Source organism: Oxyura jamaicensis, chromosome 17 (genome assembly GCF_011077185.1).
Source record: "Oxyura jamaicensis isolate SHBP4307 breed ruddy duck chromosome 17, BPBGC_Ojam_1.0, whole genome shotgun sequence".
NCBI classification, from domain to species: Eukaryota; Metazoa; Chordata; class Aves; order Anseriformes; family Anatidae; genus Oxyura; species Oxyura jamaicensis.
In genome coordinates, this window is record NC_048909.1 from 7185920 (window position 1) to 7204502 (window position 18583).

An 18583-nucleotide genomic window follows, 5' to 3' on the forward strand; every position below is an offset into this window, starting at 1 on the left:
CAGAGCCCGGTCCCGATCCCTACCCCGATCCCGCCCCCCAGCCCTGGTACCCCCCGGGTCCCCGTCCCACCCCCGCCCTGATCCTGGTCCCGATCCCGGCTCCCCCCTGCCCTGGTACTGGTCCCGGTCCCTGCCCCGATCTCCTCTCTGCACCGTTACGCCCCCGGTCCCGGTTCTGATTCCACGCCCCGATCCCGGTCCCGGCTCCCTCCGCCCTGGTCCCGGTCCCTGTCCCCGTCCCAGCCCCGTGGATCGCAGCCCCCAGCCCGGAGCCGCCTCCCCCCGGTCAGAGCCGGCTGCAGCACAGCTCCCGGCCCCTGGGTGGCACCCGCAGAAAGGCTTCCGCCGCTCCGGGCAGCCCCGCGCTGCTGCAACCCCTCCACGGGCTGGGGCCGTGTTCTGAGGGCTGGGGGGCTCCGTGAGGGGAGGGGGTCCAAAGGGGTCCCGGCCGCTGCCGAGACTCTGCGGGGTCAGCACCGGGCTCTGCTTTGCCTCTTCTCTTTGGGAGGGCGGCCGCTTCTGCTCCAAAACGCCTGGATTGGGGCGTTTTGGGGGGGTTTATCCCCCCCCCGTCAGACAGCGGTGACATTTAGGCTGCTGCTGCCCAGCGTGCGCTGTGGCAGCGAAGATCTTGAGCTCCTTTCGTTATCCCACCCCCTGGTACCGTCAGGCCTGGAAATCGGCCGTAAAACTGTGGAATAGCACAGAAAACACGAGTCCTACAATGCTCAATATCTGCTCTTTCTCGTGAAACTTAAAATTGAAATGATGTTAGGGAGGCAAAGAAAAGAAGTAGGTTCTGTGCTGTAACCCAAAAGGAAGCATCCTTTTCAATCCAAAGCTTCTACATTGTTTCTTCTCTCTGGATCCTGTACATTTGACTGGGAGCGACTGTAACTTTGGTTAAAGTGAAACTGGGGCAGGATTTCCTTGCCTAGTTACCTGCCCCAGAAGGATGTGGCAGACCCAGGTGTGAGCAGGGCATCTGAACTCATTTTGTGCGTGTGGTGATGCCCGTGGGGATGGAGGCAGCTCCTCTGGTGGCTGGGAGGGAGAGGAGGCAGCACAGCACCTTCCCCATCGCTCCAAACCTTTCCTGCCTTTCTTAGAAAAACATGCTAGTTAAATACATTTTTAGATAATACATTAATGTAAATCAGAAGAGTATGTAATTATATGATAAGGTAAGTTAAGGCATAATCGCAAGGGCTGATCCTACTTGTCACAAGGCATTCACATTCCTGAGGCTGAGATGTGTATAACCACCAGTCAGTGCCATAAAATTCCAGGTCGAAGGATTGATAACTGGGGTAATACTGCAAAGAGTGGCTCTTCTGTGGTGTTTATGGGGCAGGTAAATTATATGCAGTCATGAATATTATGTTGATTTGTGTGAGAGATTTGTCCACCTGGACTGAAGCATTCAGCCAAGCGCTGCCTGTCCATACGGTTCACTGTTGCCTTCTCCCCTTGTTTCCAGCAGTTTGCACAACCCTAACTCTAGGGCTTGAGTTCTTGCCCAGCACAACTGTTGCAGAGCGTCTCAGCAATGAGATTTCTGAGCAGTTATAAACTGTGGGATGTTTTAAAAAGACTCAAACTGTATTTCTATCTGGCTAGGTGAAATTAAAATTTGACCAAGTTTTAAGGAGTAGTTGTAATAAATTTTAGCATTCTGGACAACTTCTCTCAGAGCTTTCTTGCAAGAAAGTTTCCTTCACAGTAAGCCAGCTGGTAGGGATGTAAAGAGATCTGCATGCACCTGATGCAATCCTCCCTCTAGGATGAGGTAACTGGGCTGCTAACCACGATGCTTTTACACTTGGAATCTGCAGTAATTTCACATCACAGCAAATAACAAAAAGTGCATGTAGCAAATTCTGCTGCGATGGGATGGCAGCTGTGGCAGACACACTGGTGGTGGCACGCTCACAGCACCAGCCCTCTGCCATGTCTGCTCTTCGTGCTTCCAGCTGCAGTCCTGGATCCCTTCTTCCTCCAGGGGAGCCCTGGAGACTCGATATTTTGGAAACAGCTGCCCAAGGGGTTGGCCAGCATGTCCCAACCCTCACATTGCGCGCTGCTATCTGAATACCAAAGATACAAAGATGGTTTAAAGGAGGGGACAAAAGGTTTTGAGACAACTGCTGCTGGGACGAGTGCTTCTAATAGTCATGGGGGCACCCTGAAGAATGCCCTGCTGGCATTAAGATTCACCAAGCAGCAAATACAGAAGAACCTGAGGCCCAGATGTAATGGATGGGCTGCGTGCTCCCCAGCCTTCCTCTGACTAGCATTCAGTCCCTGAAAGCCTCAGTGCACTGAGCAGGGAACACAGCCAGTGGAAATGTGACAGACCTGCTACTTTGCAGCAGCTAACCACGGGATCCACATCCTTTTCTCCAGTTCTCTCACATATCCTCCAAATGAGGCCCCACGTGCCCAAATGGAGGCCGTGGCACAGCCGACTGCCTGTGTTTCTAGCTGACCCTCCTGCCTCAGCGCTGCACAGCCCATCCTCCACCAGGAATGGACATGGTATTATTCTCTTGTAGAATATAGAGTAACTTTTAGTTGGTCAAGGAATTAGTTTAGATTAGCAACATATGTTTTCTTGCAGCATAAAGCTGAGGAAAGTATTTCATCTAGTAACGCCAGTAAAAATCTGAGCAAAGCACTTTTGGGTTCTTTGTTTTTACTGGTAAAAGCCTTAGCAAAGCACTTTTCTCAGTAAAAACTTACTGAAAACCACTCTGTGGTACAAAAATAATTCAGCTCTGGGCAGGAAACAAGACTTCACCACGCTTAACATCCAGCAGACCATAATTAACCTCGACAGGGCTGCCGAAGTCATTGCATCGCCAGCCTGTAACAGCCCATACTCCCAGTACGTGAAAGTAAATGTGAAATCACAGCTGCAGGACCAGCTATCAAAGCATGCCCTTACCTGCTCAGGTGTGTCCAAGGGGCATGCAGGGAGCAGGAGCTGGGAGCTGCTCTCCATGAAACAACTTCGGAGCTGAGTAACACCCAGCTTGCATTCAGAAGCCCAAACTGAGTCTCAGAAGAACAAAAAGACGAGCTGTTTCAGACCCAGCAGTTCTGAGGAGGAGGAGGAAAGGGGCTTTGGGTGCTAAGGAAGGCTGGCACCTGTGAGAAAGGCCAGGCTGTGGCCAGAGGGCTCAGTCCCAGTCATCAGCGCTGCAAGAGTACCAGATTTAACAAACAGAACTTTGCAGAACTACTAGAATGCAAAATATTTGTTTTAAAAGCTTGTTATTTACATAACAACTGCTGCCAGGCTCGTTTTATTGGTCTAAATGCCAGACCACTTAGGGTTCATTTTCCTAAGCTTTTCTCTTCAGCCCTGAGGGCTGGAAATTGGGTACCAAGTAAAGGCAGAAATCACTCACCACATTTTACCTTTTCTTTAACACCCATTGAACCTTATCATGAAGTGTTTGTCAGCCATCGGACTTCTTACAGAGCACGGCACTGCTGAGAGTTGTTGCAAACTCATTTTGTTTTCTGGAGACATTCGTAGAAAGGACAGCTAAGAAAAGGAACTGGTGGCATTTTATCAAACTAAAATAGTGTCACGGCAGGAAAAAAAAAAAGCTCTACTGATGTGAGAGACAACCGCGGACAGGTGCGTGGTATGAAAAAGGATATTTACCTCAAGTTGCAAACTGCCACTATCAAAAACATCTCTTGCAACAGTAATTATTGAGAGGGCAGGTTTTCCATCAAGCCAGAGCTGAAGCTTTTATTAATAGACCTGCATCGTGGCAGTAACAGGGCTTTTATGTGCCTGAATGTTGTGCTCAATCTTTGAGCCTTTAACCTTCACCTTACTCCTTTTTTTTTAAAGCCTTCTCTCCCAGTTCATGCATCTTCTTAAGCTCTCCCCACACAGGCATAGCGATGAGGCCAGGTGAACCTGTGCTGATGCTCCTAACTCATCAAGCCCCCCGTATGGGGACAGAGTCAGGATGCGCCACTCACCTCTGTAATCCTCATCGCCCTTTGTGCAAGGACGGCTAACCTGTGCAGGAAGAGAAATAGATAAAATGAAGGCTTCCCTAAAAATACACTCACGGCTAGATACTCGGAGCTGTAAGAGCTGGCAGAAACTGTGCAGGTGCGGTGTCTGAGCAACGGGTGGGACTGATAAAGAGCAAAATCATTTCGTCTCCTCAGAAACACCGAGATGGCACAGGTCCCCACAACCTCCTCTGTCCCCACAGCATACCCCTGCTCTGCCCAGCTGATCTGGGGCTTCAGCCAGCAGCCGAGACCTCACGGCTGCAGCAGTGCTGGCCGAGAGCAGCCAGGGAGAGCCTCAGACGTGGCAAACACCGACAGCATCACCGCCCAGCAAAGCAGCTTCTGCAGGCGTTCAGAGAACTTCTCTCAGGTGTTGGCTTTGTTGATTTAAATAACCACTCTCTTTCCTAATGCTTGCTCTCAGCTGTTTGGACTCGATGCATCCATTTAAAACTTGGTCAGGAACCAAATTTTAATTTGCCTGTCTCAGGTGAATAACCCCTGCAACACAGAGGAGAGTAGCCACAAGTGCTGGGAGCTGTGTTTGGAATAGGGCTGCCTTTTATTCGCTGTTAATTATACTATTTACCTCAAATCACTACATGTGCTGAGCGTTCTGCCTTCTGTGCTTGCTGCTCAGGGACACTGAGGATTAATTAGTGTTTATGCAGCATTTTGTGTGCTTATTATTATTATTATACCACCAGTACTATTATATTTTTGCAATCTAAGGCCAGTATTGTGCTTTTAAAATGTATTCTGAAACGTCTACCCAGTACAGCTCAATAATTCATTAGAGAAATAAACTAATGAAGGGCTGGTTAGTCAAATAATCATTAGATTTGGTTCTGAGCTTTGTTTTGCCAATGCTCCGACTTCTAAGGGTTTTCTTCTCAGCATGAACTCATTTAAGATTTTAAATGAATTATTTGGTACACTAAAAATTAAACTCCTCGTGAGCTTTAGTACCCTCCCACATCTTGCACAGAAACCGCTGGAATAAATAAGGCATTGCCAAGAGGCAAGTAAACATTCTGCATGAGTAAAAATAGTGGATTTTTTTTGCCTGGTTATTCGAAGACGGGGTTTAGGCTGCAAAGTGACGGCGGTGATTCAGCGGGCAGAGGGGCGGCAGCAGCAGCACCGGGCGTTCAGAGCTGCTCGCCCCAAAGACAGGCGTGCAGGATGCAAAGCAAGCAAAAGGGCATTTTGATCCTTTATGTGAACAAAACAATGCAAATTGGTGAGATTAATAGGCCCCAAAACATTACAAGGTGAATGCCTTTTATGTTCATGAAACTCTTCTATGTTTATTCGTCTAATACAATGGAAATAAAGCTTCAAAGGGCCTTTGATTTAAAAGTGCATTATTGAAGTCAGCCAGCACGATAATAACCATTAGACCGAATTGTTCCATTATGACCCTAACAGCAGAGAATATCTGTACAGCCCCTCGTGTGAGTTGTTGGTGATATAAAATCAGAAATTAAACTAAAGGAAGAAAGAATGTAGGCTAAAAAGAAAAAAAATAAAATGACAAAAAGGTCACAAATGTGTCCACATATAGAATGAGGCTGCCTTACAGAGCAACAAGAGTCGCATCAGCTATAATATTTTGTGATGAATCTAGAACTCAGACTTTACTGTCTGAGAGATTTAAGAAAGTTTGGGGGAGAGCCAACACCACTTTATGGTGCCGGCCCCGAACCACGTTAAGCCAAAAGATGATTTTCAGGCTAATCCGAATCCAAGACACCATGCAAAATGTCGGAGACATTTGAGTCCCTGTCAAACAGAGGGGAAATGTTTGTAATAATCCCCAAGGCTCAAACCACACGTATCCCTCAGCTCTTTTCAGAGGTTATTCCATGCTGCCGTTTCATCTAAAAACCTGATAACACGCCCTTATTCACAAGCTGTTCTCCAGAGACGCTGAACCCACCGGGCTGAGAACACCACCGCAGACCCCGCTGAAACTTTTAAGAGCAGAGGAACATCTCCGCCTTATTTCCTTCCCACCCCACCAACAATAAACATCCCTCCTTTTCTGGAAGGGGCACAAAGAAATGTCCCAAGCATACAGGAAAAGCTGGAAGAGGCTCAGTGGACAGGGGGGCATTGGCTTTGGGTGGGCAAGTACCCAAAGGAAATGCAAAAGCTTCTTCATTTTTAAACCTTCGTTTCATTTTCCCTTCTTTTTAAGTGCTGCATAGCAGAATATAGAGCAAACAAAGCACGTTCCCAGCGATCACAGGGACCAACATTTTCTGTTCCACATTTGCAAGTTTTTAGCCACACTTTCCCCAAGGGCAGATTGTTTTCCATGCAAATTCTTAGAGATGCTCTTATGCTTAATTATTGAATTGGAGAAGCCTTTGTCATCTTGCAGGGATTGTTTTGTTCTTGCTTGTTGCTCACTTTGTGCAATTAGACAACCTGAATTTCTAAGGACCTTTTTTAATCATTTGTACTAAAGATAAAGTAGAGTATAACTTTTCAACTTGCCTATGTTTGAAGTGACATAGACAAGTGAAAGTGGGGCCCTATTGCTAGGTTTCCTGTAACAGCCTTTAAGAAAATTTCAATATGAGGGAAATTGCTGCAGTTTGATTTTTTTTACAGTAAATCAATGCGCTGAATTGTGCCTAAAAAACTTACAAGTGAAACCTGATTAAAAATGATAGCGTAATGCCCCAGCTAGGAAAAAAAAAAACAAAAAAAAACAACAACAACAAAAAAAAAGTGGAAAAGCAAACACAGTGAGCCTTGTACTACTTAGTGAAGAGCAAACTAGCCTGAAAAATAAAGATCATTTTCATCACAAGCTTTGGGCTGCTTGCCCAGGTAGACGAGACCCTTTGTGTGCAGCATGCTTTTTAACTTCACAACGCCCTTTACATTAGCTCCCTCAGATCACCTTCGTGGCTGCCGCGTGTCCCCTGTGGTGGTTCCCAGGAGACACCAATCAGCTGGTCAGGAGGCGACTGTAAGGACGATAATTACCATGTATTACGGTGTGTTAAAGCGCTAATACATGCTGAAACACAAGTTTCCCCGCACGCCCACACCGGCACGGCCGCATTCATCACCGGGCTCTGCCCCTCTCCTCTTCCCGCTCCGCGCAGTGCCACCGCGAGGGGCTTCCTTGCTCTCTCTGCCTCCATAATCAGGGAGATAAAATTGTTATCAGATTAGCCCCAGCAATGAAAAGCACAGTCCCAGATCACACTCGCAGTTAGTTAGCATTTAGATAGGCTGGGACAGGGGTCCGTACAATAGGCATCAAAGCTGAACTCTTGGTGCAGCAAGAGGGATTAATTTCTTTAACCAACATGCCTGATCTGGCCTATCTCATTACCCTGCCTTGTCAGTGTCGATGTTAGATTTGATTGAAGATTATACCATTTAGGCCTTTCCCCTGTTTTCCACAGAAATCAGGCCTATTGAATTGCACATTCTTCCATGGGCCCCTGTCAATACTCAGTGGCCTGAGCCTCTAATTCTGCTTCATTTAAACTTCATCAACTTTTCCAATCAAGTGGAAGGATCTGAAATAGGCTCCGTAAGCAGAAAGGCGCTTTTTCCTTTTGTCAGATAATTTATTCTGTTTTCTCCTTCTCTCCCCCTCACTTCCCCACCTCTTTCTCTTTTTCTTCTTTTCGCTCCCTTTCCCTGATGCTGAAAATGAGATTACAGTATTTAAATGACTATGATAATCAATCGGGGGACCTTGAGCCGAGATTGAGGTTAATTTTTCTTAGCAGAACAAAGAAGCGTGATGCCATCGGGGATTTGAAGGTGCAATCTGTGTTTCATGCCTGTATTCCTCCCTCCCAGTCCGAAACTGCAGTTTTAGTAGTCTTTTCTTGTTACTAACTAGACAGTTGTGATTTTTAACAGAGGCAACCCCTAGGAGAGGAGAAATGTAATTTTGGGCTGATAAATAGCTAACGGCCTTCAATCAACAATTTTAATAGGAAAAAAAAATCACTTACATGATGTGACTGCAGATCTAATGAAAGCGTTATCATTACCTTCTTTATTTTTAAATATGCTAGGAATAATTCTCAGCAATGCTGGAAGTAGCCCTCCCAGCCTGCACAGTGGAGCTGTGAACTTTGAACTGAATGCCCCTTTCATTCAGCCGCCCTTTCTGCTTAGCAGCTTCCTTGGTTGCCTCGAAAAAGTCGAGACTTTCATCATGATTTTACTAATCAGAAACGGAATCGCTTATGTTCCTCTTAAAGCTTGCATTGAAAGGGCTTGTTAAGCCTTTAGACAGTATATTTCTCCCTGTAACACAGCAGCATTCACTCACCTGGCTCTTTCCCTTTTTAGGGAAAGAGAATGAAAAAAATATGGATTTCTTTGCTTCCATCCTAGCTGTCTTGTCAGTGCTGTTTTACATGCTGCCACCCAATGTTATCTTTTATTTGTGTCAGGAGAGAGGATTTGACAAGTTCAGTATACAATGTTCATTTGGCAAGGCAAATTTTTCATACCAATTTTGAGTAGAAAATGAAACCATCTTTCAACAGAATGAGCAACATCATTTTTAGACAGACTTATTATGAGAAGAAGAATTGCAAAACTTTATTTCCCTGCATGATCCCCCGAAAAAAAAATCCAGGAAATGAGACATTTAAACAAAAAATAAATACATGTATGAATGTTTGAGGCCATCAGTTTGTTTTAGAAATAAAAAATAACCACCAGCTGCTGTCAGGTAGCTGTGGCCTCCTTTTTGTTAATCAGATGCTGCTGAAATTGGTTGCATCATAATGTAGCTTTGTTTCAAATCTCTTAAGCTGTCAGAAGACTGGGAAAGGCAGACCGACTTCAGAAGTTTGTCGGCGTTCACCAAGCAAAACAGTCATTAGTCAACAGCAGCGTAGGCTGAGATTTTCAAAGACACCCAGGGCCTGAGCGGGGTAGGGGGCTACGTCTTGCTGAATTTCAAAGGGAGCTGGGTGCTTCGCCTCCCTTGAGAATCCCCATTGTAACTTCTGGTCATACTAAAAACTCTGAACAATCCAATTAACGGAAAAAGCTTGCTATAAATTCAGTTGTCTCCGTTTCCTGCTCTCTCTTGTCTGTGCATCCTGTGTTGCAAGTTACACAGGTACAGCAGCCTCCCTAGGAAGAGGCTCTTCTTTTTTTGTGGTTCTGTTCAGCCCCACCACGATGGGCTCCTGCGCCCTGACAAGGACTCCCTGGTGCAGCTGCATGGCAAGGACCCACAGAAGTTAAAGAAGTATTTGTTAAGGAAGGCCATATGGTAAAAAAAATAATAACGTAAAACCTTCAGTAGGTGATGGAGTTCATTTTAGCATCCAGGATCCCTGCAAGGTTAGGAGGAACAGTCTACGAGCCTTACAGGGTTGTTTGTCTGCCATGTTCTGCAAGTCCACAGGAAATCACAGCCAACAATGGGGTCGGGATGCTCTCTGATGCTCCAGCTACGGCCTTCTGTGAATTTTACCCACAGCAAAGCAGCAGCACCTCCAAGATGCCCATTCAACCCCACAGACTTCAAGAAGCTGTGTCTTGGGGCAGTGGTTTGCTGTGATAGTCTCTCTTTAAGCAAATGTTGCCTCACCATGGGGAAATTAAAACTCCATTAGATGTTGCCACGTTGTAGAGCAGACCCCATTACAGCGGTCGCGTTGCAATTAATTGGTTTCTTCTGATACTGCTTAATTCTGGGAAGGCATGGATAGAAGGGAAGGACGAGGCTGATCTAAACAATAATTTCCTAAAATGATATAATCCAAATAAACTAATGAAGTGATTACATAGTTATTAATCTAAATATAAGGAAGAGTCAAAAGAAAATATTGGGCATATAACAATTTAGAAAATACAGTAGACTTAATGCCATTCTGGTTAGAGTCATCGTGAGGCAATCAGCATTTGTGCTTCGGGATGGAGGATGGTTTAGCAGATTAATTACATTTCTTGCAAAAAAAAAAAAATGCCAAAGCATCCTATCTTCTGTTGGCTCCATGGTTCATACTGCTTAACTTTTCAACACGTAGATAGAAGGGGCTCTGCACACATGGCACTGCAGGTTTATGGGGTGGGTTTTTAATTAAGGTTACTGTTGGAGTAGGAAATGTAGAGCTAAGCGATCCCAGATAGTGACTCCCTTACATGCAGATAGAATAATTATTAATTTGGAGCTACTGTGGCCCAGGAAGGGCCCTCCATGCAGGCAGTCACTCTGCAGAGAGGCAACAGGGAGCTGCGTGCTCGGGCACCCACTGCACCAGCACCTTGGGTGCTGCAGGGCTCCTTTGAGCTGTTCAGCGTCCCCCACCTGCTGCCCTGCTCCCATGCAGCTCTTCTGTGCAAAGCTCATCTGCTCACATTATGAGGGAGAGAAAGTATTTGGCTTCTGGAGAATAAATAACTAGGCCTTATAAGTCATTAAAAATGTATTATAAGAAAAATACAGCGAGGCTATAAATAGAAAACAAAGCAACTTGTACATAAACTTTTCAAAGCAACTTGTACATAAACTTTTACAAGGACTGTTACTCAGACTATCGTCACTGCCTGTTTTTAAGGGAGTTTAGTATCTGTGATCTCCAGACTGATATCCCTTGGAAATTTGGTTCTCCAGAATGGGCACTGGAAGTGCATTGGCCTCGGAAGCCTCCCCCGTTTTGACGAGGAGCATTTAGTGACAGCATCTCCACTCTGTGACCTGCTCAGCCTGTCCTCAGAGCCTACCACAGTGAGTGGAGGTGAGCTGAGATTGGTACAGAGGGGCTGAGCAGTCACACACTCACACTTAGTTTTTTTTCCATTTTTAAAGTGGAAATGTTTTACTTATTTCATCTTCATTTACACAACTGCATTGTTGGAAATCTGACACATAGCAGTTACTTCCATAAGAGATATCACCTCTCCCTGCAAACCTCCCCAGGTACAGTTCTTGACTTAACATGATATGAACTCTGTGTAGCAGCACATTAATCATTCACCAATGCATCAGTAGTCTTTTTTTGTTATTCAAACAGTAGTCGCTGTAGGTAAAGTCAAGTTTACCTAGTCATTTTTAAACCCTTCTTGAGGAGTACGCCTACTTTTTCAAACAGTATCTCCACCTTCTTCTTAATGCTCCAACTGAAGTCAAGACTATCTTGATTTCAGGGAGAGACAAACTATACTTTGTGTTTTTAGACTTGAAGGTTAAGAGTTTTTGTCCTCTGGCCTGGTGTAGCCTGGTGTACCTTGGCACCCAGCAGCAAAGAGGATAGCTCAGACTTTCAGACATCTTCAGCTGTCTGATGTTATAACTGAAAAATTAAATACTCCCCGTGGTCTCAACAAATGGACACTGAAACCCCATGGCAGAGTACTTGGAGTGCTTAAACTCCCACAGGTAGCTAATAGGTCACTCTAAGGGAAAGACTGGGTTGCCTTTGCTGGGCAGCGATGAACAATTAGAGATCACAGCACACAGGTGTGCCAAAGTGTCCCTGTTTACATATTCAGGTCAGGGAAAGTAGGCCACAGATCTAGGTAGCAAATCCTAATAGTCTTAATTGTGGGGTCTTGGTAAGGAGGAGGTTTTGTGCAACTTACGTTTTAAGAAATGTGATGTTTTAGGAAATGTGGGTCTTGCTTTGGCAAAAACATGAAATTCAGCAAGCAATGGTTGGAAAAAGCAATTTGCTCTTCACAAAACTTGGGTGCTTGTTTTCTTTTTCACCTAAACTCACAGGAACAGCTTTCTAAAACGCTCCACCAGCCTCCCACAGGAGGGGTCTGGTCCCTCACCTCCCTTCTGCAAGGCTGTCAGCGTGCAGCAGTTCCTTAATTTGAGAACTTAACAAGTAATTCCAAATTGGGACATCAGAAAACCTGCAATCCTATCTACCGTGTCTATCCTGTCAGATGTGGCTCTGTGCTTTCACTGCCCTGAAAACAAAGGGGAAGAAAGTTGCACACATGGTATCCTCGACTAGAAAGGGCTTTGCCGTAAGAGGAGATTGAGTTGTTTCATAAAGCCCAATATTACGCTTGAATTATGCCTGAATAAGGAGAAAGGACACTGTTAAAGAGCCCTAAACATTGACCATAGTGGATCTTCTTTCTTCCAAACCTTTTGGTGGTGGTGGTTGGGGCTGTTAATGATTTGGTATTGTATTTATAAGCTGGCAGGGTAATCCAGAGAGCAGCAGGAGGGGCAGTTGCCTTAAATAAAGCTTTACAATGCTGCTAATTAAAATGATCCTTCCTCTCCCTGTGATGACTAATGAGACAGAAAGAAGGACTGGGGAGGGTTAATGAAAATGTTGCCATAAGATTCCCTATTTTTAATTGGCCTTTTTAATGTTTTAATCTCCTTTATGGTGTGGGGGTGGAGATGGAGAAATTTTCTTTCAAGCTCTCTCGTACCAAGCCCGATAAGATTGTAATGCATGGCTTTTGAAATGTGCCTTTTTTTTTTTTTTTTTTTTGATATATTGAGAACCTAAGTCTGAGCCGGAGTGTGTGAATGTCTTGAGATGGAAGAACCAATTTTGGACTTAACTGAGAACAGAAACAAGAAATGTGAAATCTGATTTTAAGCTCAGCTTCCAAAACTCCAAGGGAGCATTCGTACCCTGAGGACTAAGGCTAAGATCTATTGTGAAGGATTGGCACTGATGCTCAATAGTATTTAGAGCTTTAGGTCATGATGCTCTGTTAAATGCAATATTTATCCCATGAGCATGTCACAGTTCACCTCAGATGTCAAGAATTCAATTAATATTCTATTTAATAGAACACACCATGACCTAACCTTTTAATACTCTTAGTGAGTCTGAGCCCTCCTTATTAGTGTCACTCTCTAACTTTCCTTCTCAGCTGATGCATCAAACAACAACTGGGATGGGGAAATTGGGAGCAACGAGAGGGGAGAAGAGATTTAAATTACTTTTGGACCTCACTGTGAGGATTCAGTAGCTTTATCCCCTGTAAAACTCAGTTCACAGGGGGTTAGCACACCCTGCTTTTCCCATTTTTATGGGGCTGATACCTTCTGAGTTTCAGCTTGCTATTGATGTAAATCACAAAAGGCACCACCAAATTTTTCATGGTTGGAGTTGGTCTGCTTTTTCATTGAAACAGCATTTGTCCTTCCTCACACCACATTATCCAACTCAGGGTGAAAGGAAACCGTTCATGTGAGTAACACCTGCAGGATTAAAACTTGGGCTTGAAACTTCATCTGTTCTGGGGTGGTGGGTTCTCTGTACACAGATTTTGGAACCACCACCGCAGAAGTTTCCCTGTATTGCATCTGAAAATAGTCTCTGAAGGTGGGGTCCCATGAATGCATTGTTTTTTTGAGAACAGACTAGGAAATCATGGGACTCCTTCTAGCCTTAAGTCTACGAATAAACAGAACTGCCCTCTCTCACACGGCACTAGCAGCAATGCCACAGCAGCCCAGCTTGACAATTTTGTGCTGATTCAGATCAGAGACATAGAACTGAACATTTTGCCATCTTTTTGTCAGCTCTGAGGTCTATGGAGGAGAAAAAACACACACAAAAATAACAGTAAATTGTGTATTTCATATTATGTGAAGTAGAAGACAAGCTTAGCAAGCTGATGTTTTGTGTATAGTTTTTTTAAAGAACAGAAATCCTTTTAAAAAGTCCTAAACTGGATCTGCTTCATCCCAATGCTCTTTTTGTGCAACACTTCTGTGACACATCAGAAATGGAAAGAGACTGAAAGCAGATAAGAATTTTAAATTGTTCTGTATCGTGTAGCCTTTATAGTTTGAGAAGCAGCTAAATAACACAGGATTTTGTTTAAGGCAGCATTTCCATGACTTCGGTGAGGTTAGCACAGCTGAGAACACCTGCCTGCAGGTGGGAGGGGGCCACAATATTCCCAACAAATCTTCCTGAAGTCACAGGTGTGGTAAGATCAACCAATAAATACAGCCTCTGTACCACAGCTCCTTAGAGTGGGAGGAAGAACAGACATTGTGCCAGATATTTTCATGCAACTGTATTCATTACTTATGCAGAAGAAGAGATATTTCAGGGAAACAGAGCTGAACCATGAGTGACAAGGTATCTTTCCAGAGCACAGGGTGCAGGAAAATTGCACTGAGGTTGACAGGTTTTTAATGTAGAGTCTCTATTTCACTGAATTACTGCATGTTGGCATTTCAAAAGTACAAGATGACCCATTTATTAGCTGTGAATCAAACAGAAATTACATGCTAGAAAATAAAAAAGTTGTATGTTTCTTCCAGCTGGTAAGATGCTTATCCTACAGAAATAACATATACATAAAACCTGCAAACAAAGGATCATCAATCACAAGGCACTAAATTTAACGTTGTAGGACCTATATTCATCTTGTAATACTGCAATCGTATGTGCTTGTTTCCTTACATGTGATGTACTATTAAATGTATGTCATAATACTTTAAATTTCACTGTCCTTGCTCCGCTTAGGCTCCTATCATCCTCTTCCCTTTTGTAGAGGAAAACAGTGGCTTGGAAACTTGGTTTCAACAGTAGTGAGCATCACAGAGCATCACAAAATGGCCTGCTGAGATGAAGCTCTCCTTATTCCTAGCTGGCCTCTCCAAGCAAGTCCCCTCTCCACATACAGGCTGGGGTCAGACGTCCCCAGTCTGAGGATGCCAGATTGTCCAAGGCAGAGGCACTCCTGTCTCTCAGTACAAGCCACGCACCTTTTAACTCTCAAAAATCTTAGCCAAGCTCAAACAAGAGCTGCCCAGTATCACTGGTAGTGTGGAACACAGCAAATTAGGAAATAAGAATGTAATTGCTGTGACAAGCAGCAATGAGCTGTTTTATGCACTATGAAGCATCTGCCTTGCTGTGGCCCTTGATCTTCCAAATCCAGTCCTCTTGGAAAACACAGCCACAAATTGTTGATATAGAGGAGCCCCTACAACACGTGGAAAAGGCAGGTGAATGTCACCCATCTAATGTCTCTCAAACAAACATGGATATGATTTTATGGTCCAGCTAAATCTACACAACCCCCCTGGAAATGTAATTGTTATTCATTTGATGATAACGCCATATTTCACTATTTCATTAGAGATGGCATTATCCCATTGGCTTCCAGTCAATCCTGTAGGTCAGCTATAGCAAGTGGATCTCAGAGCCCCAGTTCAGCAAGTCTTTCACATTCCACCATTAGGAAAGCAGCGGTTGCTCAGAGAAAAGCGTGCAGTTTACTGCTGTCTTAAAAAGATAAGAGACACAGCCAGTCCTGGGGCTTGTCTGTGGTAATGTAAAATAGTTGAAGTTTACTCACAGCTTCCAATACAGGGTAACCACGGGTTTCTTTTATGAAAAAAGCCATATATCAATATACCATAGACACTAAGCACTGCGTATTATGCATAACTCTGAGCCTGAAAGGCGGTGTCCTATCTTGGCCCCCCTTTTCCTTCCCCACTTACAAGCACATAGTGCCAGAACTTCATGTAGAAGGTAAACGACTACTGAACTAAATGCTAGAAACTGCCCAGGCCACACAGAAGGAACATTACTACAAGGCAGAGGCAAAAACAAGAGGAAAAGGAGTCAAAAGAACAACCCAAGGAGCAACCATGCACTTGGCCAGAGAAGCAAATACCCCATTCTGAAGGGAAACTCTTACAAAACACAGCTTGTCCTTTGAGGAGGAGTTCTGGTTTCAATGGGAATTCTGTTATTTATGATCTTAACAAAGGCCCAGGAAAAAAAAAAAAAAAAGCTACAGATCTTTGGATTTGGCAACTAACATTCAAGTGAAGGTGGGATGTGTTCCTGCCTTCTCTTCCTTCGTGTTCTTACATAACCACTTTAAGGAATAAGTTGCAGGAACAAGTGTCCAAGCCCAAACCTGAAGCTATATTAAGTATCACTTTATGAATTATTTCATACATATTTTATCTCAAATAATTTTATTTACTTATTATTCACTCTAAGTATTACAACCTTCAACATGAAAGCTAATCTCTACACAAGAATGGCCAACACATGAAATATGAAAGCATGGAAAATCAAGAGACACAGAAACGCACAGGTACTACAGGTATGCAAGAGTATAGAAGTAACAATCTGAAGTAGAGATTGGTGCATATCACCAGCTGTCTCTGAAGATGAAAATCTGCAGTATCACAACAAGAAGGTGCCCTCATTTCCTTCCTTAGGCAATCCCTCTCGTTCCCCCACTCTCTGTAGCAACAGCACAAAGTCTTGGTGTCTTACTGCGTGGCCTGGGTGTTGTTCTCCCGGTCAGAGCAGCAGGCTTCGCAGGAAAGATGAAATGATTGCTGACTCTTTTCTTCTCATTAAGTTTGTGTTGTGGACCATTGAGGTTTTTCTGGGTTTGTCTTCTGTACTCTTGCTTTGAGAATCCCCAGTATTCATAAAAGTGAAGCCAGCTAAACCTCCACATCTCTTATATTGCTTAGAGAAGTCCTCTGTGATTTGTTATCACATATGCATCATCGTCTTTTTAAAAAACAAACTAGAAAGCACAAATTGGCAATGTAGAAAGAAGATTACTGCTAGGCCTCTCCTTAGACCTGGCATTTACCGTACCCAAAGCCATTCTGGTCCAGCAGCCTCCTTTCAGCCAGAATCAGGGGTCCAGTACACCTGGCCCAGAGCACCAAACATCCCAATTTTATCATAACCTAATAGGTATTTGACTCCTGTCCTGAGAAGAGCAATGAGCAATAACCTTCCAGTACAGTTATTGTTTCTGCTATTCCATCCATCCAAGTAGCAAGGAAGAGGAGGATGCCATTAAGAACTGCTGGTCCAGCTAAATACCCCAGAAGGAAATGGAGAAGAAAAAATATCACAAAATTCCTACTGGCTCATCTGAAACCCATTAGCAGAGGCACAAGGAGAACTTTATAACTGTATTTTTGGCTGCACCACTTTGCCCTTCTGGGACTGCAAAGCAGTGTCTTTCACCAACCTTAAATTCCCTTCAGCCTTGCAATTAATCATTACCACAAGGATATATGTATTCTATCAATACAATTTTCACACTTGTCACTATAGTAGCTGCTTCCCCAGAATAGCTGGATAAAAAGTATTTAAAATGCATGTTGGTTCACGTATATTTAAAATAGAAGCAGGGCAGTTATTTCACATCTACACGTTCATTTATTCAGAGTTAACGTATAGGATCTTCTGGAAGAAAAAAAATCAATACATTTAAAATATTTAATTGACCACTTGATATTATTCCAGTCCCTCTGTGTTGAATCCTGAATGGCAAAACTTAACACGATTCTTTTTTCCTTGAATTATCCTCCTGCTCTTGCATATATACAAGCTATGTGCTGTAATGCAAGGCTCATACATTTGTCTTTGTAATTTATCTCATTTCCTTTGGAATGGTGTCCCTCAGTGGCTCAGAGAAAGTGGAGCGGTTGTTTTAATAGATTTGAGTTTTATCTGCCTCTCTATTTGCAGCAGGGCATAATAATAATAAATTATGATACTAATAAGTAGGTTGTGCAGAATGGACTACAGTGGTACCACTTCCCTCCCCCTCCAAAAAAGTAATTTATGGGTACATTCTTGTGACTTTAGGGGTGTAATAAATTATCAGGGTTCGTTTTTCCATCCAATTTGAGGCAGTGCAGCTGTGTTTTGCAAGCAATAAACTCTCTTGTTGTATTTCTTAGCTAAGCACTGAAAAACACAGTGTGATTTTTTTTCCCTCCCTTCCCAATTATTGTTGCAACGCCTGGTAGCTTCTCTGTAGTTAAGGGTTTGCCAGTGCTTCTCTATTATAAACCTCTATTTCCAACAGCCTATAACTTTGGTCTTTTAAATCAGAGTGCTAGAACTTGGTGTACATCTCTGTCAATCTATACAATTTTTTAACCGAGAAAAAAATACAAGATCTTTAAGGAGCCCATGCTGGAGCCACGTCTGAAAGTCAGAAACACACAAATATGAGTGGCTGGTAATGCTTGGATACCTCTTCAGCTCCTGAAAAGCCCATGAGTGCCTCTTATTTTGGACACATCTTGGGGCTGTGTTCATTCCGTAATCAATTATATTTTTGACTTTGGACAAGAAGGGTAGCACTGCCTGCCACTTTGCTGCTGGAGGTGATCAGCTATGAGTCAGCCACTTGCAGAATTTCCCCCCTGAAAGGTGATGCCCCGCCATCGTGTGCTGACCCATAGGCTCAGCATGCTGAAAATACGGAAAGTTTAAACGAAACAGCACAGGGCCCCTTTCCAAGCACCAGCTTGCAGTCTTTGCAACTAGCCAACCGTATTGACCAAAACACGGTCACAGGGTCTCTGAATTCAGGCAGGGGTTAAGAGCCTTTGTGGACCAGGTTCCCTCTCCCAGTCCCTGCCCTGTCTGCATTCAGCCTGACATGAGCAAGGGTCAAAAAACACGGGGGGGGGGGGGGGGGGGGAGTGTTAGAAAAAAAAAAAAAAAAACAACAAACCCCCCCACAAAAAAAAAACAAACGAGGACCCACACTCCTCTCAACAAAAAAAACTTTC

General features: G+C 43.9%; 1 protein-coding gene and 2 long non-coding RNA genes across 5 annotated transcripts in view; 1 reads left to right on the top strand and 2 right to left on the bottom strand.

Annotated features, from left to right (window-relative positions):
• The window catches only part of CFAP77 (cilia and flagella associated protein 77), a 64282-nt gene that overhangs the window by 5374 nt on the left and 40325 nt on the right, over positions 1-18583 (top strand). The window lies entirely within an intron of this gene.
• On the bottom strand, positions 690-4357 carry LOC118175448. Of its 3 annotated transcripts, none has more exons than XR_004754976.1 (4): positions 3424-4357; positions 3151-3201; positions 2948-3060; positions 690-2087 (listed from the first exon to the last, which is right to left on the bottom strand). It is a non-coding gene; the product is annotated as an uncharacterized LOC118175448 (long non-coding RNA). The 3 variants fall into 3 exon arrangements; XR_004754977.1 differs by having other exon boundaries at positions 3414-4357; XR_004754978.1 differs by lacking the exon at positions 3151-3201.
• The window catches only part of LOC118175449, a 51805-nt gene continuing 41679 nt past the window's right edge, over positions 8458-18583 (bottom strand). The window contains exon 2 of the long non-coding RNA XR_004754979.1: positions 8458-9749. This is a non-coding gene — a long non-coding RNA (uncharacterized LOC118175449). The remainder of the gene's footprint in view (positions 9750-18583) is intronic.